Source organism: Lagopus muta, chromosome 1 (genome assembly GCF_023343835.1).
Source record: "Lagopus muta isolate bLagMut1 chromosome 1, bLagMut1 primary, whole genome shotgun sequence".
In the NCBI taxonomy this organism is placed as follows: domain Eukaryota; kingdom Metazoa; phylum Chordata; class Aves; order Galliformes; family Phasianidae; genus Lagopus; species Lagopus muta.
In genome coordinates this window covers 46,175,169-46,193,739 of record NC_064433.1, presented here as the reverse complement: position 1 = coordinate 46,193,739, position 18,571 = coordinate 46,175,169, and the positions used below count along the sequence as shown (strand labels likewise).

Genomic DNA, 18,571 nt, shown 5'->3' with positions numbered 1-18,571 from the left:
TTACTATTTTTATTTAAACATTAACATCATCTTCACAATAATTAAATAGCATGCAATGCCATTCCTGCAATGTGAGGTATTTTATAAGCAGAACACTATTTAATAAAGTGCTCTCTCTTTGCAATCGATTCTAGATGTCTTCGTTGAGTGTTTTTGCATCTTAGATGATCATGCTGTGGGATTCACTTGTTGAAACTTATGCCCTGTGTGGAAAAGTAATGCATTCTGTTTAATAGTTCCATTTTCCTGTTTTAACATGAGTATATTTCAGGAACAAGTGAATGAAATAAATTTTATCTGCTTCAGAATTTACAGTATTAACATGAGGTATTAAGTAACATAGACCTGCCAGAAAAACTTTCAGCTGAAATAAATATTGACTGTAAAGAGAGAAGCTTACTTACAAGACTGTTATATAATCACATTTATACCAGCTTCCCATTATTCCCATTACTTGTATCTCCTGCAAAAATTCTCAATCACAGTTCTCATAAAAAAATCAGATCTTGAAATGTTACTAATCACCCCTTCCTTAAAATATTTCTGGTCCCCAGCTATGCCTTAGAACAGTTCTAACTTTTCATAACTTAAACTTGGCATATGAGAAACAGCAGTGAGGCATGAATATTATCACTATAAAATCATCTTATGAGTTGTTTTTTTCCTATTTAATTTCTTTTGCCAGTGTGATTATATGCCTGCATGTTACTGATCAGAAAATTAAGGCACCAATTTATGTCACTTCCACATTACAATAGTGTAGAGATTTCTTCCTGTTTTTCTATGTCTGACATCTTTTGCTTACATCAGTAAAAATCATTACCACCTTTTCCTTTAAATATTCTTGGAACCAAAGCAGCAAGGGAGTGCAGAGTGAGGGGAAAAAATAAAAATAAAAAAATTCAAGCCAAAGTTTCCAAAAACATCACACCAAATTCTTATATGTATGTATAGTAGCATTAGTTACGTAAGTAGGTGATCATTTAGTCTTAAAGAGATTACAGAAGGAAATTGTTCACAAGAGACTGTAGGCGGCATAACAAATGCAGAGGGGTACGCCTACCACAGGTAAATGATGAACACCCAGGGAGCTCAAGAAACGGCCTTGGAGGCAGTTCCAGTCATTCCCTGGCTGTGGAGGGGCCCCAGCCACATTCTCTGGGAATTTATGACTTGCATTTCCTTAGAATCTTATTGGCACAGTTTTGTAAATCTGCAAACTTTATCTGAGAGCATATTTAATAATAAAATCTAACTTTTCAGGCATTAGGCAGATTAAATTATGCCTGTTTTTTTTTTTTTTAATTTTTATTTTGCTTTGTGTGTGTGTTCTAGATGATGTTTTCCAATCATTTTAAATTATTATTTTCCTAAATATATATTGCAGATAAAGCAGACAACTGCTCCTAAGAACAGTTGTGCTAGCATGCACGTGTGAACAGAAGACTAGAGCCTCAAATACAGTGGTTAGACAAAAATCTGGAAAATTGTCTAGTAATAAAAGTATAAAATTGCAGTAGTTTAATAATAACTAATTTATGGATTTCATAGTTTATTATACTGTAACACATTTCAGTTTATGTTTTTGCATTAGAAACTGATCATTTCCCTTATTTTATGAAAAATAAAATTAACAGAAAATACTGATTTCTTTTTATATTATTCTTTTGAATACGAGAACATTATGTAATGAAAGACTGTCCTGAAAAACTCAAGAGAGGGTTTGTTAAAATACCTTCCATCCTATCCAGAATTTTAATGAGAAAATTAAACTTGTTTGTAGGAAAATGAGAGAGGAAAGAACTGCTGTGTAACAGAAAAAAATCAGACTTCTCCAAACTTGAATGTACTGTAGTCTTCTTTAGCATGAGAGAACTGGATTACCTTTATTAAAATGGCTTACATATAATTTACAAGCTTATCATATCAAGCTTTTCATGCTGGTTACCTGCTTTTATCTGCTTTACATCAAACAAAATATACTTCAGTGTATTCACTGTAATACTTCAGTGCACTAAAAAATCAGTTAGACATATTTGTTCTTCATTCTGTACCATATTCCTGCTTTCGTTTTTCTGGAAGCACATTCTGACCTGCATTTATTCATTCTGTTGCCTAAGCAACAACCATCACACTCCTATTAAGTATGATTTAGTAGTACAGGTCTTTCTAGATGTTCAGAGCAGGAGAGAGGATATCACAATAATATAATTAATGTCCATGGAATAACATAAATCTGTGAACAAATATAACATTCATACAACTCTCAACAGCAAAATTCTACTAATTAAATTAACACTCTAATATAAAGGTTTGCTTTTTCAGATAAAAGGATTTCATAGTTAATCATTCATTAGATCACAGAAATTAACTCCTTATATTTCGGCCCCCTTAGGCATTAAGGAAGTTGTTCTTACTGTACTTAGAATTAGGAAGATTTGTTTGTGCTACCTTCAGTATGTTGACTTCCTAGCAAGAAAAAGCCTGCTTGCTACTAACCTTAAAGTATGTACAGTTCTGCCTTACGTTCATCAATATATATGTTTTTAAAATATGGTGAAACATAGTATTAAAATGTTACTTATGTTTTCCTTAACTACTCTATATCCATTTACTGAGTATTGGCACACATAACAAGTTGCAGTTCCTACCTTCTGTTAGTGTCATGCAGAAATAACAATTGCATAACATTTAATAGGCCTGAGGCAGATTCAGTCCCAAGTTTCAGCTCATTTATGCTTGTAGGAATGGAATCGTACTTGAATATATATATATGTATATATATGCAATCATTATTAACTTCAACATTTTGTTGTGTAATAGGCTGCAGTGTCCTTCAAATGTAAAAACTTGTCATAGCTTTGCAGAGATACTCAGTATTTGAAGTTGCAGATGATACTGTGATTTTCATAGTGTAAATGTTATTTTGCAGTTATGCTAATTCTAAAGCACACAAAAACAATCTCATCAGTAATACATTGTAATATATAAACTAGACATAAACTGTGATGAAACCTAATGAATCAGTGAACATCATTTTGATGCATAGGACTCATAGATGCTCCTGGGCCAAGTTAAGACCTCTATACAGACTTGCAGGGCTACTCAACTTAGTCTGCTGAGGAAAAAAATGTTTAGCATGTGAAAATGTTCAAGCACACGAGGTCACTGGACTCTAGCATGCTTCTTTCTACAACTTTGGAGCTTCATCAGTGCTCTTGATTTACAGAGATAAAAGCAGTTCATCAAATGGCTACCCAGTAAAACTAGTCCTTATTAATGACTTCATATGACTATCTATTTATAGGTTGTTCCAATCATTTAAGATATTCTAAAATTTTATCACTTGCTTAGTATTGCAGTTTGATGAAGATAAACTCTCTTAAAAAGTTCTGTAAAGTACTGTATGAGAGAAACAGTGACCAGGAAGCCAAAATGAATTAACATAAAGCATGAAGCACTAAATTATGTTTTTCTGACATTCCAAAGTATTGTTCACTAATAACAGTTAATATGTGAATTGGCATTGGACAGTAGACTTTCACTGCTGCTGTGAATTTACACACATGCACCTCTAATCCTCCAAGTACTTAAGTGACTTATGGTTCTATGCTACTGATGCATATGTAGCTGAGATGAATCTTGAATTTCTGGCTCATACACATCTTGATTTTCTTCTTAGTATCGTAGTTGCTTCTGCATTTCTTTCATAGAGTCATAGGGATTGGAAGGGAGCTTTGGAAATCATCTAGTCCAAACCCTTTAAATTATTTTCTATTTATATTCATATGTATAAATAAAGTATTTTTATTCATCTGTGAACTTACCTGCACAAGCTCAAGGTGGCTCCAAAAGTAATGCATCCTATTTTATTATTCTGGCCCACAATGGCAGATGTTTTTGGTGTGGCAGTACAGGCTGAACCTTCCCACCAATACTCTGCTACAATTTGTTGCCATGTGACAGATGGCAGCAGGGGGGCAGTCTGACAAAATGGCATCTCACATGGAAGTGTGTATGAAGCAAAGGTGTGTCATCAAATTCCTCCATGCAGAAAAAATGGCACCTGTTGACAGTTGTTATGGAGACCAAATACTGGATGTGAGCATGGTGAGGTGGTGGGTTGTGTGTTTCAGTGGAGACAGTGACATGAAAGAAAATACATGTTCTGGTTGGCCATGCACAGATGTCAGACCACAGATGTCTTCATTATGCTCTGGCAGATTACAACCAGAGTATTGTGTACAGAGATGAATATTGGCTTCAATGCATTGGAAACGATGGTGGCAATGATGGAATATGATGAAGTTTATGACAGGTGGGCCCCATAAATGCTCACATGGGAACAGAAAGAACATCATATGCACGTTTATTTGGACCTGTTGAACAAATACAAGGCTGAAGGTGATGGTTCCCTGGATCACATTATTACTGGTGACAAGATGTGGTATCACTACTACAAGCTGAAGCCAAAACAGCAGTCCATGGAGTGAATTCCTCATCAAAGAAAAAACTCGATACAGCCCTCAGTGGGTAAAGTAATGTGAACTGTCTTTTGGGATAGGAAGGGGGTAATCCTGGAACTTGGACAAACCATCAACTCTGACTGCTCATCATGAAGCTGAAGGCTCAAACTTCCAGAGTCAAGCCAGAGAAGAAGATAACCTTTCTCTTACAATGCAATAATGCTATGATCCATACCAGTTTGAAGACCATGGAGCACATTACCAATCATATCTGGACTGTTCTATGACACCCACCGTACAGTCTGGATTTAGCACCTGCCATCTATTCTGGCTGATGGACTGCATGAGCAGTATTTTCCTAGCAATTATTCTGTCATAGCAGCTGTAAAGCACTGGGTCACCTCTGCTGGCACAGATTTTTATGAGTGCAGGATGCAGGTTCTTGCTTACTGCTGGTGAAAATGTACAGTTGGTGACTGTGCTGAAAAAGAATGTTTTTGTGAGATGAGAAATTTGAGAAATGAGAATTTGCTCTATCGAATAGTCTTGTACTCTTTGTATGTGCTGTAGTTTTGTGTAGTGGAAATAAATAGGAGGCATTACTTTCAGATCAACCTACAGGCTTACTCAGGTTCACAGTGATGCTAGGTATGGGCTACCTTCTCAATTCCCCTTAGCTGCTTGTTCTGAATTTAGTTTTGAGCTAAGATTTGACTTTTCTTTCTCCCTTACTCCCCCTCTCTGTTTCTTTTCCTTTCATTTTTTATTAAATACGATGGTTTATTAGTCAGCTGAAGTTTATCTGCTGTCTATCTTCAGGTCTCATTCCTGGGATTTGCTGTGCTGGAACAACCAGTAATTCTTGCCTTTAATCTGTTTGGAGGATTTAAAACTGTATCAAGTGTAAAGGACAGATGCAATTTCATTTCTTTAGAGAGATATGTACCTGAACAAAATTCTCTGTGTGTATTAGCTTCAAGTCTTGCACCTGCTGAGATCACTGCAGCTTTTGTCCAAAAATACCTGATACAGAGATTCATGGTTTTTGGCATGAGAAGAAAGAGTGAGTCAGTCTGCCAACACCTTACTTAAATTAGCCATGCTGCAGATAATGAAAAAGAGGCCAATGTCTTACAAGGGTTCTAGTCTGTAGTGACTTTAGTGACTCTCAGGAGCCAGCCAACTCCTGAAATGCTTAGGAGAGCAGAATGACCTTTGCAGCATCCAGGCTCTGAGCTCTCCAGGTCCTCATTGGCTACCACAGGGACTGATCAGGTCACTCATGAATCATTTGAAGCACTAGACAATTCAGACGGCATTGTCTATGTGTAGTCTAGCCTGGATGATTAATTGTTTAAGGCAGCCTTAAAACTCAGTCAGTTATATGGAGAAAGTCATGCTTTTAGCATCACAGAAAGAATGCCAGTCCTCCTGGTGCTGAAATAATCGGTGGTTTTCTTTACATCTTAGAATATAAACCTGGAGCTAGGAGTTTCAATCTCTTTAACTGGACCTCACTTGCAAGCCCCAGGACTTGCTCCTAGTTTTGTTTTATCCACAGCGCTCTGCACTGAAGCTGTGGAGTTTTTCTCAGTACCAGCATGGCCCTGGCTTCTACCATGAGCCAAGTGCCTATTTGTTAGTCTGCACCCTTCAAAGTCTTCCTCTCCTTCACCTTGACAAACTTTTGCAACTGTAGCTCATGAGGCAGTCCAACTCCTGCCTTGGGCCAACCTGTTAAGCAAACATGTAATGGGGCACTGTTCAGTTTTATTGAAGCAATCAGTAGATGTTTAGGAATCAGTCACCCATATATTGGAATTTCTTGTTTAAGACATTTATGTATACCTGGAATGTATGATACAGGTTATATGGGAAACCCATAGTCATTTGGAGATTCAATGCAATGAATTTTGAATCTAGGCATTCGAATGCCTAGATTCTTATTTGTGGCCTAATAGATAAAGCATTTTGTTAGTCATCAAAGCTAAGGGAGCATAAAGTGTAATTTAGCTGACTGGCTGACTGATTATTAGAATAAAATAAAGTAGATTAATCTGATCAGCAGAATTTCTTTCCAGGCTGTATTTTTTAACTAGGTCTCCTTAAGAGGTTCTGTAGATGTAAAAATCTAAATGGCTGTGTTTGGGCTAGAGTCTACCCAGTGTCCATAAAAAGTGAAAGAAATTATTTTTGTTGAAGTTTTTTCTCCTCTCTCAGAACATCCAAACCAGAAGCTTGAGGTTTTTCATCCAAGTAGGGATTCCTATAATGAGACCTGCAAAGTTGAGCTCAGGTGCATGCCTGAATTGAAGATCGTGTCTCTCATCCAGCAAAAGCAACTGGTCTCACAAATAATCCTATTCTGCATTCTCCACTTAGTGGTTCCATTATAGCATTCCTTAAGCTAGTCAAGGAGCAGAAGGGCCTTTTCATGTATTCATCAATATCACACATGCAAATAAATATCCCGCACTATCTTCCTGTCTTTAGGGAACCTCAGACCATTCTTCATCATTCTATGATATGAAATGATATGATATCGTGATCATCATGATTCTATAGATAAAAGATCTGGAGAGGCAGTGCTTTTTCTGATTTTCCTCAAAAGAAAGGGTTTTTAAAAGGATCTGCTTCATATTTATAAATATATATAAATAAATATGTGGTGTGTGTACAAAAATCACAGGCATTGTGGGTGGGAGAATGATCCTGCACTTGACAAAAGACTTTATGAAAGATTTGGCAGTAATAACTGTTCCACAGAAGAAAGAAAAGACAATTTTTATTGTTATTGTTTGGAAAATTGAGTCCTATGGAATCCATCTCCAAACTCAATTATTAAGATACCATGGTTATGGTGGATTCCTTGAGAGTCAGAGGTTGTATAAACCTGTCTCAACAGTTGTATCTTAAAAATATGGGTGGGTCCATCTGTGTTCTTGCTACACTTTCCTAAATTAACTTTTAGATGAGGGTTTGTCTAACTGTTCTACACTATTTTGCCATCTGTATTTAAATGTTATTCTACACAAGGTCGTACATACAAGGCATGCAGCCTGTACACTTGGTAGATCACCCAGATGCCAGTGTATGCAACGGAGAATCCTTTCACTCACCTCTTCCATTCAGGACAGTGACATGTAGTGTCTGTGTGTCTTTTTGAAAAGCTCACTACGTCTGAGAGAAAAGAGCTTGTCCAGTGTACATATAAATGTACTGGACTCAGTAAAACCCATGCTAAAATAAGAGGGTGGGTCCAACTTATCCAACCAGACATTGAAAGCCATTGCAGGTACAGTCACCAGTAAAAGTGAAATTATTTTGTTATATATATCTGTGAGTACTTAAGGGCTGAAATTAGTCCCATCTGTTCTAACAACATGTTAAATGTTAATTTTAAATGTTGTATTTGAGCTAAAAGCTTGCCTGGTTCAGAGGAAGACCTTCATCTCAGTGTGCAAACACTGACGAACCCTAAAAAATTCTGAGACTACAAATACAAGGAATTTTCTGTTGGCTCCAAGTAGAATTTTATGAGAAACTACTAGCAAATACTTCATCTGAAAGATAGGTTGATAAAACAGCTGAAAATTCTAAAAGTGATAAAATTAGAATGCTATTTTATTACCTCATAAAATAAGAGATGCCATTCTGACAATATGTTCTTAGTATGCATTTATTTAAGGCCAAAACCTTTACAACTGATCTTGTTACCAATAAGGAAAATGTTATATCTTCAAGAATTATAAATGTTTGCATACAGAATGTAATGCATAATGCTATTCTTCACAAATTATGTAAGATGGTAAAAGATGGCAATGTGAAAAAGAGCATTAAAAGTAACAGAAAGCCTAAAGGTTAAGAGAGGAGACATTCTAGGAACTTTGACTCGGCAATGGAAAAAAAAAAAAGGAAAATTCAAAGGATAATCAGTTTATTTACATTTATATATTTATCAATAAATAACGGAAAGCTTTGTAATGCAGGACAAAAATAGACTTAAGACCAGTAGCCTGTACATAAAATTAAGTTACAGTTTAATCTTAGTTGTTTTATATGACAATACTTAATGCAAAAAGAAATTACACAGTGAAAGGAACTAAATATGGAACAAAATATACATTTGTGTATAATATTGTTTTAGAACAGTACTGTCCAATAAGAAACAAATAAATGGAGTCTGGACCAGTAGGTAAATTAATCTCAGAACAGACAGACTTCCCCGACTAAGTTAAAGATGCTTGAAAGAGACAGTAGTACAGAGGAGCTTGATAATTATACTGTGCAATGCTAAAGGAGTTTTCAGGGAAAGATTAATGGATACTAACAGGTAACTGGAAATTTCAAGCATAAGAATCTCAGACATTATTCTTTATCAAGGAGGAGTGCGTGTTGCTAAGAAAAAAAAAAGCTCAGGTGTTTATGCAGATGAAAAAAAAAAATCAGACTATATCTAAAATAAGAAAAAGAGAGAACACATCATGAAAGAACTACTAAACAACCTAAGTAAAATAAGGGAAAAAATAGTATGGAAAATGACCTCACATTAACTACGTGAGTAAAATGCGTTCTGGAAAAATTTTAAATATGTTATAGCTAAAAGGAATATTTACAAAGTTATGACCGTTGCTATGAGTCATTTTAGTCTTAGCATAAGGAACAAGGTACAAGAATTAGAGAAACACAGTACTAATGAAGGGCACTGAAATATTAGAGAGAGGGGAGAGAAGGAGAGAGAGCGATCATACTACAAGAAGATAAGACAGTACTTCATTAATTAAAATATGTGAATCATCTAGGTTAGGTGATGTTTGGTTAAGAGACTTAGGATACCAAGGAGGAAATATTACAATATTCAGTAACAACATTTTAGAACTCCTGGCGAATGAATGAATTTCTAGAAGATAAATAAAATACAAATCACAGGATTCATCCTGAATATAAGTCTCTTGACCTATGTTTTCATCCTTTCACCATTCAGCTAATGGGTTATTCAAGAAAGAAATGGATGGTGGTATTAGTAACAGAAAGGTACTGTCATCAGTGCTGAGTCTAGTGAGAATAAAATGGGGTGATTAGAATGTGGCAATGGGATGTAGTTGGAAGAAAATAAAGCCAAATTAAGTAACTGTGCAGTTAGGGAGAGAATCAAAATATTTAAGAGAAACCAGTAACAAGGTAATCTATTTTACAAGGTATTGTGCCTCTCAGCAAATAGATGAGAAGCTTTTCTTCCCTTAAAAATAATTCAAATTTCAACAAAGGAGACAAATTTAATTTTGCTAGTAAATTTACTGCCACCTTTTAGAAGCTGTTCTAAAATGATGTACCAGAATTGCCATGCAAGCAACACTTCAGTAGAGAGTTTGCCTGATTGCTTTACATTTCCTGGCCACCTAAACTTTCTTCTGTTTAGACATCTTCCATTTTCTCATACATTGTTGAAAATGATTCTTTCTCCCATTCCCATGACCATATATTGTTCTGTGGCATCAACTCTTCAGCACCAGTTTTAATTTTCATGGTGGCCAAAAGCAATGCATCCGCGAAACCATCAGCATGCTTACTGTTCTGCCTGCCTTTCACAAGACCTGTCTGTTCTGCCTGTTCATACACACATATGCACACATGGCCAGTATTGTTCACTGGGAACACTGGAATTGTGTTATCAGTCTTAAAGTGTTTTTACATCCAAACATGCACCTTGGCTTTGGAAGTAATATTCACAGTTTAAAAATGAGTTACAAGGAGTCAGAAAAGATTACAGGGTAATAACACTATAGAAGATAACTTGTTTTAGACAGTTAAAAATTAATGTCTTCAGTTAGAAACACTTTTTTTTTCATGGCTTTTCATAAAATAGAGCATCACAAGGCCAGTCCCAAAAATTTTGTCCAAATGTTTTCCAGGGTCTAAGCACTTCATCACAAGTACAAAATGACACAATGAAAACCATATCTGCTCTCTGGTCTTTTTCTTTTTTCACTTAGTTAGCCATTGTATTGGGTTTGAAATATATCATATTCTGTATCTTTTGCTATGTCTCATTAAACTTCAATTGCTGTGCATACAGGATATAGTTTCTGTACAACAATGCATTGTATTTGTTTTAAACTGGCTGCTCTGAAGCCAATGGTAAATGCACTGATGGTATGTACAACCCATGACTGACCCAAAATCTCAAGATTCAGGCTTTTATTAGTATTATCTTATAAAGTACTTCATTTTATTACTGGAATCTGAATGATTTAAGAGGATTGTTGATGTGAACACCAGTACCTGCTCTAAGTCTATGTAAATACTTTGACTGTTATAATGATCATTTGAAATTTTTGGATGCCAAAGACCAGCTCTAGATGCAAGTTTCATAATACAAAAGCTATAGTATTTACACAGGGGCAGATGTGGAGGGATAAGGTTACTTAGCAAGTGAGTACAAAAAATCAGTTTAAGTATTAAAAAATGAAATACCACTAGTAAAAGTAGGTTGGATAAGCACCTATCAAATGGCCATCCTGGTATAAAACCAAAGCAGTGTTTCACTTGATTTCCTAAATTAGCAACCATGAACTGGCTAATAGTGGCCCTTTGTGCACAATCCCTTGTTTGTGGCTATGGAGACAGGGGAAAAGACCTGCATCTAACTCACTGTAATCTTACTGCTCATCTTGCAGCTGGTTTCAGCTCTTAAAAGTTCTTAAACGCTTGATGGCTTCTGTTCTTCAGTGTCCACACTATTTAACAGCTTTTTCACTGTTTCAGGTGTGCCCTCTCCAAACAGATCCCCTTAAAAATACATAAAAAGCCCACTTTAAGATGTTGTTTATAAAAAAAACAATAGTTACATGTTGCAGTTCCATGCTGCATTAAGATTAAAAGATTGCAAAAGACTGAGTTGGTTTTTAGCCTTGATCCATTTTTTAACGTACTATGAATAATACAGCTCTGTTAGCATCTCTGAACTCCCAAAGCATGCCTCTTGTTACCAGAAAGGAATTAGAAATTGACAATGCAAATTATTTTGTTTCACTTTCCTCCTCTCTTGAAATTTGGAACTATATCTATTCTGCCCATAAAATTATTACCTGATGTTTGGATTTTGTATAGTAGCCTGAAGATATAGTTCATCTCTATCTTTATGCTAGAAAAATAACTTTATGCTGCAAGAGTGAAGTATGTGGAAGAACCCTGTTACAAACAATTGCTTCTCAGCAGTATCAGGCTTTTTGCAAATTCTGCTGTTCCTACTTGTACAGATTGATTTCTCTAACTCTGTTAAGTATATATATGAATATTGCTTCATGTATGTATTTGTTCAAGACACATAACAATTTCTTTCCTTCTTGAACTGAAGACTTGAGAGAAAATGGAATAAAGAAAACACTTGCTAGCACTTGCATAAGAAGCCTGGTCTTTAAAAAGTGCACTATGCCTAAGGGTTGTTTCTGAGGTCAGCCTTTGGTTTGGATTGTGAGTTTTCAAAAACCAGTTCTCTACTTCCTCAATTATCTGGTTAAGAAATTATGTAATGTTGTTGATCCACATATATGAAATCAAGAAAGGCTACTGGGATGGAAAAATCTGTGTATTAAGAGCTATCTTGTGGTTAACTAACTGCTTGTGTCTCACCTTAGAAAGTTCCTTTCAAAGTACTTGTAGTTGGAAAGCACAGTTTCTGAGGAGTTAATCAGATTGCCTGAGGGATCTCATTAAGTCAGTTAAGCTCTGAGTGAATTCAGTGACAACTGCTGGACTCATGCTAAAAATATTACATGAAAATAAAACGAGTACTTAATATTTATTGATATTTTTATGGCCCAAACAAAATGAAATAAGGAACACTTTCCGTGTATGAGCTAGTTATAAGTAGTTTTTAATTATTTTAATCTTGAAGTTGTGCATTTTATTGCTTTTGTTAAATCAAACTCAGAGGAGAAACTATGTCTTAGTATACCTAATCTCTTCTGTAGATGCCTGGGTACTATTCTTCCTTCTTTTTTATTTCCAAGATTCTCTATATCTGAATACTACAAAATCCATGTGTATTTCTAAGCTCTCTCCTTGCGATGCTATCCCTTCAAAATGGACTCTTCTTGTACTCCCTCACTCCTACTTTTTCCCTTTTCTCTTTCCTCAGTAGAAATGCCTTTTTTTTTTTTTTTTTTGTCTCCAGATGAAGGAAGGAAGGATGAGAGAAAGGAAGGAAGGAAGGCAGAGGAAGTTGTCCCACAACTAAGTCTTTTTACTGATTTAACACATTTATGTAGTTCTAAACAAAGCAGAAGGACATTGAACTGGATAGTCATCTCAGAGGCATTCTTGTTATTCTGGGAGCCTGCTCTGACACAACAGAGCTAATGCTGAATGAGAGCTAGTTTCCTTGGGTGGGCTTCATTTGACTCCTTGCAGAAAGCCAAAACTGCTCGACAGCATGGTTTGTAATATCATATTATTCAGATTGTTCCATTTTCCTAAGCGACTTCTGAGTTTCCTGGTCAGTTTGCTACATATTAAGACAAACTTTCCTGACAGCAATATGTTGAAAATGCTTTGATATACATGTCTGAAAGAAGGAGCAAAATTCACGTTTGCTGAAGTGTGAGAACTCACAGCTAAACTTGTCTGTAGGTCTCCTTTCAGTATATGTGTAGGTAAGTACTAAGTACTCATTGGACTGGAAGAAAACAATCCCTATACTTAGGCAGTGAGAATTTATTTTTTTTCAAATCCTGGCCCTAATTAGTCCTGTTCTAATTCTTTATCTGTATAATGGGTATAAAAATGCCACCTTTCAGTCATATAAAATATATTAATTGCTGTTTTGGAGCTGTCTATTATTATTTCAATGAATGTCTAAAAAAAGTCAGAAGAAAGTGAATCATTATTACTGGTGAAGCTTTCAATGGAAAAATATATATAAGACATGGACCCACACAGGGAAAGATAAAGGCTAAAAATACCAGCAATCTCGTTTTGTAATCCCCTTTCATTGAATTCATGGATTATTCAGAAATATAATTATATTCTATGTATGATCACATATAGATTAGGTATCCTGTGGCGAAGGCTGGTAAGCCAGTCTTCATTTTTGTAATTTGTAACTTTGGGACCTTGGATATTAATTGCTTTAATATATAGTGGGGATCAGCTGTTCTTATTTTGTCTGTTTTATTTAGTGCAGTAGCTTCCCTTTTAAGAAGGCGTACTGTAGAATAGAAGCAAGATCAACTGAAGTTACATAGAATCCTACTGTCTTGTCACACAAACACATTGTTTTGTTTTGGAGCTGTTATTTGAGGCAGGGAAGGACCAGTGTGACTCAAGTACCCGTTCAGGAGCATGAGGAACGTTTTTTGTTACAAAGTTAAATTAGAAAAAGCTTGCTCACAGAGAAACCTACTAAGCATCAGAATTTTGATAGAATGGAGGCCCCCAAAGTCCCTAAATGTTGATTGTCAAATGCAGTATCGTTGTGTAGGAAACAGATTGGTGAATAGCCATCAATGGTAGAAGGAAGGAGTGTGCTATACAGAGCAGACTGACTTGTGTGAAGATTTCCTTATGACTAAAGGAAATGAATTTCTAGAGTGTAGGATTAGTGAGCTATGGCAGTAGGTGTCCTAACATGTATACTTCGAAAATCAGATGTGTAGCAACATTGCAGGGCTCTTCTACAATGTTTTGGGAATTTATCAATCTGCATACAGGTAATACTACTCTAAGAATATGTCAAGCTTTGCTCATAATTATTTTGAACCTGTCAACTCAGAGTTTTGAGTAAATGCAGCATGTCTGTGGGATGCACATGCAGCATCCTATAAAACAAGTAATCAAATAAATCCCATGATCAAATAAATAACAGCATGTTTGCGTTTACACAGAAAGTTCTTTAAACCAAGTAATGTGAGATACATAAAACCAATCTATGACTTTTAATATTTGCAGCTAGTAGTTGCTTTGGTTCAAGTTACATAGCTCAGTTTTTGAGAACACACTTCTTGAAATGCATGGATTTTTATTTTTTTTTTATATATATGCATCATTACTGAAAGATTGTAGCTGTCTTTACACACCTACTTACGGATTGGTATAAAAAGACAATGTTCTGTGCATAATTTCCTAAGTATTTGTAATCCCTCACTACTCTGCTACAGGTAGGAAACAGAACTACAATAGTCACACTAATTACTGCTTTTGTGTTGTGTACAGCTAAACAATGCAAGAATATTTGCAAGAGTGAAAAATGTGCAAATATAGGGGAGAATGTGAACAGAAAGAAAGGCCACAGCATTTATTTTACTAGTATTTAGTTAACTAGATACTAGTTAACATAGTATTTCCTTTACTACATCTGGATAAAAAATGTGTATTGCGAATAAATTACAAAGAGAATGAAAGCTAATAGGAAGGGATAAAGGGAACAGAAAGTACCAAGTTTAGGATTTGACTTTCACAGCCAGAAATCTGGTTTTACTTTTTTAGTTGTTTGTTCTTACATTTCAGATTTATAAATATTGCCCAGTTACACCTTGTTCAAGTGTTATAAGAGAGAGTGTAATATTCCCCTTAGGAGAGAAGAAATATCCTTTCTGCCATGCAATCTATAAGTCTGGGCCTATTAACGCAGTTTACTGAAGGGAGAGCTCCTATTTTGATTCTTGTGTAATACATCATCCCAAAGTTAATTTGTAAGAATTAACAGTCCAGAGCCTGTACAACACACAGAAAGCAATCAGCACTGCAGCATGGGGATGACTTGCTGCAACCTGGAACAGTGTAAATCACCTCTTCTAGGGACTGAAGGGCAACTAAGCCACATATTCCAGCAATCTGAGCTGGATTTTTATTTAGTAAAATAAAGTCTTCTATCTGCTCTCAGCACTCACTCTCTAATGTAGTTACATACTCATATGCTTAGCTTTAAATTAGCCCACTGATGACAGTACAAGAACATTACATAAGAGCAATTATTAATGTATTTTGCTTTTCCGAGCATTCACCAGTAGAGACACCCAACCAACAGGGCAGGCCTTCAGCCCTCACCTTTAGCACAGTCATGCTGGTGGCTCTCCAGCTAACACAGGGATTCTCCAGTGCATTCCTGAGGAGCAGCACCGGTGGGCACTGAGCTCAGCCTGAACCATTTGTGAAGTGACTGTGCATGAAATGCTTCCTAACACAGTGCCATGCTCCACGCAGGATGGCCGCGCGGTGGAACGCTGATTAATCCTCCTTTATGAGAATATGGAAAAGCATTTCCCAGATTGTTACCAGAGAATAATCACCCCATGTAGAGACATGAAGCACATGGGATCATATTACAGCGAGCTGCTGGTTGCCATGGTGACGAGAGTGGGCCTGCCACGCCAGCCACCCAGCTGCTGAATTGGAAGGAATAAGAAAAACACAGCCCACTTCCCATGTGAAATGAATTACAAGAACAAGGAAAGGAAGAAAAGAAAATTGTCAACCCTTAATCAAATGTTCTCATATTTTTAGAAACAGTATGAAGAAAATGGAGACCATCTCTGTTACCTCTTGGGCTTCAGGGGCCTAAAGAGTAATGCCTCTGCATAAGACATGGAAATAAATAACAACAGTTTGTATTAGAATAATCACAGGTATCAGAAATCTCATGTGTGCGATGGGAAACAATACTTTGTTCAATCCTGCAATGCCTTCTGTCTGCCTTAATGAATAAAATATGTACAAGTATATTAAAATGGGTCTCAACATAATCATAGAGTCAGTCATAGGGGCTGGGAGGGACCTCTGGAGATCATCGGGTCCAGCCCCCCTGCTACAGCAGGTTCCTGCAGTAGGCTAAGCAGGAAAGCATCAGGCAGATCTTGAGTATCTGCAGAAAAGGAGATTCCACCACCTCTCAGGGCAGCCTGTTCCAGCTCTGTTACCCTCACGGTAAAGATTTTCCTTGTGTTTGTATGGAACTTCCTGTGTTCCAGTGTTTGCTCATTTTTCTGTCACTGTTGAATTTGTCTGGCAAGGCTGACTGCACTTGCCCTGCAACCTTTTAATTTTCACCTAGAGAAAGTTGGTATGTTCCAGCTTGTTTTACAACAGATCTCTTACCTTTCACCCTTGCTGCACCACGGCAGAGCAAAAGTGGCATGAACGTGAAATACATTTAAACACAGCAGCTCAGTGATGCATAGAAAACACAATCCATTTTCCAGTACTTCTCATTTTTGGAAGTAGCTTCATATTTTTTATTATCTCTTGTAATAAAATATTTAAAAAGCAAGTTTAGTTGACCTAATTGCCTCCAACTGCTATCATCTACATCTGAAAAAGGTCTGGGTGCCTGGAAGTACAACTGTGGCTTCATTTCACAGTGCACAGGCTTATCCCAAACAGGCAGGTGGGGCCTCGAAGACCTCATTAATAATGCAGATAAGCTGTGGCTACAGAAGGCATGGTCACTTCGATTTGCAGTTCTTGTGTGGATCTTTTTTTTGTTGTTGTTGTTTAAGAAGGAGCTTTGCAGCGGTAAGCAGAAGAGACCAGCAAGATACTCCAAAGCAAGAGCTATTCCTGAAGATTTTGCCTCCTTATGCAGTCCTGCTTCAGAAAACATTTGCAGGCTGAATTTCTCATCTTGCTCCCTGAATCTTGATATCAAAATTGTCCCTTTGGATGAGGGCAGGTTGCTCACCACCACCTTTTGAATTACAGTGCACTCTAGAAGCATGACTGTAGCTCAAGTGTTACGATTCTCAGTTTCAAGATAATTCGAAACATTTAGCTTTCTCTCTACTTTTTATGTTTTGCAGTCATTGGAATTAGACCGGAAACACTTCTTGCAAAAGCAGTGTAAGACCAATGTACCACCCCCAACTCTCACTGGTGTAAAGGATAATGTTCCTTTCTGACTTACTGACTGAATTCACTGGTGATTTACTTTAAGCAGGAGCACTGAAAAATTCTGCTTCAATCCCAGAATGTTCTTCTATATCAGTTATTGCACAGATTGCTCACTTTTTAGAAAATTCAAATTTTAGTTTTAGCAAGATGTGAATCTGAGCTTTTCCCTTCTGGTGAATCCTCTAATAAATGTGCTGTGCTATGAAACAAAAAAAAAAAAAAAGAAAAAGAAAAAAAAAGAAAAAAAAGATAAAGGAATTCTTCATTCTTCAGTCACATTCTTAGGAAAGTACAGCCTACCACTCATGTTACGCTTCTCTGGCTCTGCCCTAGGCATGCCCTGGGACTTTCCATAAGATCATGTTCCCATGATACCTAAAAAGCAGAGCCTTGTTCTTGATTCATGTGAAGGCAAAGTTGGATGTAGTTTCCAAGCTGTTCCATCTGCTCACAACTGAAAGTCAGGGAGCCCAGAGGTAAAAGTGAAAAACAATGTGAGTGGGGTTCAGGAGTTGAGCAAAGCCACAGCTGTAACTTCAGGCCATAGGCATGTATAAGCTTAAGTATTTTCCTGAGTATATGCTTTTCTTACCGCCATTTCACAGACCTCCTCTCTAAATAAGTTATTCTTAAAACATGGATTCTGCCCAGAATTTTACAGTCTAAGGCTTTGACTATGTATTTTGTACTCTTTGGACTGATTTGCATGGCTCAACATGACTGGGGTTGATAAAAACATGGGAAAGAAAACATCTGACAGACAGAATTGAGGTTTGAAACATGCACATTTACTCTGTGAGACTTCCCTGGAAGTAAGCGGGGTTCCTACATTTATTACAAAAACGCCAAGCTTAAGTAGAATCCCATGTTGCAAGCAGCATATGTGTTCAGAATTTTTATTTCTGAAAATACCGTATTTGTCTTTCCCTTCACTCACATACTCACATACTCACTAGAGAAAGGAATATTTTCCCAAGAATTTAGAAGTCTGTTAATTAGCTCTCGGTAATATTGATTTTAAAGTAAGCCCTTTGAGAAATTTAGCATCTAGGATAACTAGCATTTATCTCAAGTAATCTGAATAATGGTATAATACAGACTCCTCAGAGTTTTCATTACTCAAATGAAGTGAAATTATCTTTGCAATATACATTCAAGACATTAATATGTAATTTAGGTAGGTATTAATAATTGTTTTTTGAATTGTTATGATTAAATAG

At 36.4% G+C, this 18,571-nt stretch overlaps 1 protein-coding gene across 16 annotated transcripts in view; it reads left to right on the top strand.

Moving 5' to 3' along the window:
* Positions 1 to 18,571, top strand: part of ANKS1B (ankyrin repeat and sterile alpha motif domain containing 1B) — a 402,720-nt gene that overhangs the window by 208,117 nt on the left and 176,032 nt on the right. The window lies entirely within an intron of this gene.